At 31.8% G+C, this 5,334-nt stretch overlaps 1 pseudogene; it reads right to left on the reverse strand.

The window, feature by feature from the left end:
- Positions 1 to 4,249: 4,249 nt before the first annotated feature.
- LOC111761480 (U2 spliceosomal RNA) lies at positions 4,250 to 4,378 on the reverse strand (annotated as a pseudogene).
- Between the last annotated feature and the right edge of the window lie 956 nt (positions 4,379 to 5,334).

The following is a 5,334-nucleotide window of genomic DNA, read 5'->3' on the forward strand; positions in this document are numbered from 1 at the left end:
GTTCCTGGGGCTTGCTTTACTCCAGCTTCAAGGTTCCTTCCTTCATGGGACTGGCTTCTGTTTCCTCTGGGTCCTGACTTCCCAGTCTTCAGCATTAAACTCTAACATCAGAAATCCCCAACTCTGTTCTTCATCATGCCTTTTTCTGTGAGTCCCCACCCACCAAGAGGTGGGCACACAATGCCCTAATCATAACTCAGTCATGCCCAGTTACAGATCAGATTACAAGTGTAATCCAATATTTCGTTTTGGAATTCACCAATTATATCAAACTGCTATACCAAGTGTCACAGAAAAGCCTCATCAAATAGGTATTCTACAATAAAACCCTGGGCAAGAGAGAAAAAATGACATTTAGATTTAGGAAGTCAAAATAATGTGATGAATAGACATAAATAAAAAAAAAAAAAAAAGCAAAACAACAGTCCATGCTAAGAAACAGGAAAATATGTCTCAGCCAAGAAAACCAATTATATGTTTGATTTTAAATTTAACAACTCATTACTCATTTTCTATTTGTTCCATCTATTATCTCTTTTCTTCTTACTTGGTCTTATTTTGGATTAAATGATTCTGTTTAATATTCTGATGACCTCCCGGTTAAACACTTACAGGGTACATTTTATTTTTCATAGATGACTTCAATTAAATTATAACACTTTTTACAGTTTAAGAACTATATAATAATACACTTTTATTTTCCTTTTCTTGGAATTTTGGTTATTCCTGTCACTAATTTTATGTCCACATGAAGTAGAAATCACACCTCATTTATGTCATGTTACTTTCAACAATCAACTATCTCCTCTAAACATGTAAATATTATTGAAATAAAGTCTTGTATTATCTCTGTATTTATCACTCTCCATTCTTTTTCATTCAAAGCTTGGGTTCACGCAAGACCATAGGCAATAAATCCAGTGGGATATATCCAGATCCTCCACAACAGAATAAAAATATTGGGAAAATCTAGAGAAAGGTTTTCTCAAAATCCGCCATAAACTAAAACTCAGAAAGATGCACTAGGAGCTAAATCTGGGGAAAAGAGATAATCTCAGATAAAAATATAACTAAAAGGTTTGGATTATTTCAATTTATTGAAGATACTTGTTGTCCATATAGGATTAAGTGCCATAAGGAAACTGCATCACTACTTATACCTCCAGCATTCCAAAATAAGAAATTTTTAGTTTTATGGGCAAATTAATGTGTATGAAGTCTCTGTCAGTAAGCAGTGAATGCTAAATCTATATGATGATCCCTGGGTATAAGGTGATGATAATTTCACCATTTTCTTTTAGTTGTCCTGGACAACCAAGTCAGAACTTTCTGTATGGAGCAGTTAGAAACATTAGGAAACTATAGCAGCATTTTGAGGGTGGATGGAATTAGTATATTGTGTCAGACAATTCTTCAGAGAAACAAAAACAATGGAATTTAGGGACATATAGATAGACAGATGACAGATAATTAGATGATAGACGACAGATGGATAGATTTATAGATATAGATATAGATACAGATATATAGATGATTATTTTCAGAAATTTGCTCAGATGATTGTGGAGGCTGACACATCCAAAATCTACTAAGGCAGACTGGCAATTTGTAAACTCGGTCAAGAATTTCTTCTATTTTGGGAAACCACGTATTTGTCTGAAGGTCTTCAAATGACTGGTTGAAGCATACCCACTTTCAGAGGGTAATTTTCTTAAAGTCAAGTGATTAAATATGACAGAAGGGGGAGTGTACACGAAGGAGACTATTGTATTGGGCAGTCAGAGTTATTGGCCCCAACAAACTCTGCCCTTCCCACAAATTAATGTAGGTTTTGGGAATGACTACAGGGGGGCTGCTCTATATGAGACCTTCAGACTCATTTACCTGTCTGACAACAGTCACTCCTCGGTGTGTTCTCAACTCATGTCTGTCAAATGAACACTCTGAAAAAATATTAATGGAAGGTTCTAGAAGCTACATTTGCATTCCCTGATCATTCTGTCTTTGAAAAACCAGGATAAATTAACTTCTACCATATTTCTGTTCCCCAGATTGTTTTTAAATAGTATTCATTGAGGTATATAATATTTAAATATACCTACATAGTTTAATAAATTTCAAAAATTAGTGCTATCTTTTAAGTTTCATTTCCAACTTAAGAAAGAGTCCTTTTGTCTTGCTCACACCCCGTTCCTATCTTCCCACAAATAGCCATTACTTAAACGTTTAAAACTAGGGCCTAGTTTAGCAATAATATACTTTTAATTGAAATTTTATTTGAAATAAACACAATTGTAAAGAGATAAGACATATTTAGTAGACTTTGCCTATATTTTCAAAGATATTCTTTATCAGGTTGTGATCTTTCCTTTCTTTTTAATTTTATTTTTTAAACCTTTCGTTGTGTATGGGTCTGTATACATATATATATGAACTCAGATCTCCATTTTAACTAATTTTCAATTGTATAATTAAGGGATGCAATTACATTCAAAATATTATTCTACCATTTCCATCATCCATTCCCCAAAACATTTTCATTACATCAAATAGAAACTCCTTACCCATTAAACAAAAAATCCACCTTCTCTTCAACAGAGCCCCTGAAAATCTGTAATCTACTACCAGTGTCTATGAAGTTTTCTTATCCTCAGTATTTCATATAAGTGAACTCATACATTATTTTACTTATTGCAGCTTGTTTATTTCACTAAACGTGATCTAGTCAATGTTAGCCATGTTTTAATATGCATCAGAACTTCATTCTTATTTATATCTGATTAATATTTCAATGTCTATATGTATGCTACGTGTTGTTTATTCATTCTCCACTGATGGCCACTAGGGTTGCTTCCACATTTCAGCTACTGTGATTAATGTTATAAACATTGGCATACAAATATTTTTGTGTATTTGTATATTTTCATATTTGGGGTATTTAGTAAGAAGTAGCATTCCCAGGTCATATAATAAAACTTTGTTTTTCCTTCTGAGGAAACGCTAATGTGATCTCTACATTGACTACACCATTTAACAATGCCACCAAAGATATATGTGTTCCAATTTTTCCATATCCTTACTAATACTTGTAATTTTCTGTAATTCTTCTTTTTTTAAATTTTTATTATTTAATTGTCTTTTTTTAAGATACATAGATCACAAAAAAAAGTTATTTTAAAAAATATAACAGGTTCCCACATACTACACACCCTATCCCCCCTCTCTTCCCATATCAACAACCTCTTTCATCATTGTGGCACATTCATTACATTTAATGAATACATTTTAGAGCACAGCTGCACCACATGGATTATAGTTTACATTGTAGTTTACACTTTCCCCAAGTACATTCAGTGGGTTATGGCAGGATATATAATGTCCAGCATCTGTCCCTGTGATATCATTTAGGACAAATCCAAGCCCTAAAAATGCCTCTTCCCAGGGCTCTAAAGTAGTGTTTCATTATTATTTGTATTTGCATTTCCCTGATGACAAATGATGTGGAGCATGTTTTTATATGATTATTGGTCATTTGTATATTTTCTTTGGAGAAATGTCTATTCAAGTCATTTGTCCATTTTTAAATTGGGTTATTTGTCTTTTTGTTACATTGTAGCAGTTCTTTATTTTGAATATTGAACTCATCAGATATATCTTTAACAACTATTTTTTCCATTCTGTGATTGCCTTTTGTCCCATTCTTTTTCTAGTTTCCTGAAAGTTTGTTAACGTTAATGTGATTTGAATTATGTTGAATTGTTTTTCTTTGTCTGCTGAGATATTCTGGTAATTTTCATCCCTTTTTTTATTAAAAGGCCATATCACATTAATTGAGTTTTAGGAGTAAAATTAACCTTTCATTCCCTAGATAAATCGCACTTATTCAAGGTACATAATTCATGTTAAAGATTGCAAGCTCTTGTAATATTTTGCTGTTTATGTATGTGTAGTCATGAGATAATAGTAGCTTTCTTTTTTTTTCTCTCTCTTTTTTTTTAAATTTTTTTATTTTTTATTGACTTTGTAATAATATTACATTAAAAATATATATGTGAGGTCCCATTCAACCCCATCCCCCCACCCCCCCTCTCCCCCCCCAACAACACTCGTTCCCATCATCATGACACATCCATTGGATTTGGTAAGTACATCTTTGGGCACCTCTGCACCTCATATACATTGGTTCACATCATATCCCTAACTTTGTTTCACTTTGCCCTTGTCTCATTGTGTAAACCTGGCCTGACTGAAAGTGTTAGGAAATATCCACACTCCTCGATTTTTTCAAAGAGAATGGAGGGTTTTTCACATTTCTGTTTTATTAAACTGATAAGAACAGATACTACACTTGATCTTAGCCAAAAGGCCGAGAAGCGATCACATTTCTGTTTTAAATGCTTCATAGAATTAACCAGAAAAGTCTCCAGTTCTGGGCTTTTTAATTACTAAATTACTTTCTCTGCTTATTATAGGTCCATTCAGATTTTCCATTTTTTATTGATTATGAGTATTTTCTGTCTTTTTAGGAATTTATCATTTCACCTAAATTTTCTAATTCACTGCCATGAAGTTATGGTAAAAACTTGCTTGTAATCTTTAAATCTGTAAGATCAGCAATGATATATTCTATTTAATTCCTGATTTTGGTAATGTGGTTTTTTTATTTTGTCATTCAAGCTAAAATTTCTGGTTTTTATTTTTAACTTGTTCATATATTTCAAATAATCAATTTTTTTCATTAATTTTCTTTTTTACTCTTCTCTTTTCTATTATATTGCTCTCATTCTATGTTTTACTATACGTTTCCTATATTTAAAGTAGAAATTTAAGTTATTCATTTGAGACTTGTTTGATTTTATAATAGAGGTGTTTAATGCTCTAAATTTTCACTATTGTTTTAGTTGCATATATATATTGATATATTGTGTTTGGTTTGAAATGTTTTCTAATTTAATCTTGATTTGTTTCTTATTCCTCGAGTTATTTAGAATTGTGTTCTTTAATTTCCAAATAGTTGTGGATTTTCCACATCTTTTTTTTTTGTAGTTGTTAATTTAATTCCACTGTGGTCTAAAAACATTGCAAATGACTTCACCACTTTGAAAATTACTGGGGATAGTTTTATGTGTGATCATATTGCCTATTTTGGGGAATGTTTTCTATGTGCTAGAGAAGATTGTGTATTCTGTTGTTTTGGTATGGTATACTATATAACTGTCCTTTAAGCCTAGTTGGTTGATAGGGATTTTCAAGTAGCCTATTTTATTACTGTTTATCTGTCTAGTGTTTTAATATTTATTGATAACAATAATTAATACCTCCAATTACTTTTTA

The sequence above is a fragment of the Dasypus novemcinctus genome, chromosome 16 (genome assembly GCF_030445035.2).
Source record: "Dasypus novemcinctus isolate mDasNov1 chromosome 16, mDasNov1.1.hap2, whole genome shotgun sequence".
Lineage (NCBI taxonomy): Eukaryota > Metazoa > Chordata > Mammalia > Cingulata > Dasypodidae > Dasypus > Dasypus novemcinctus.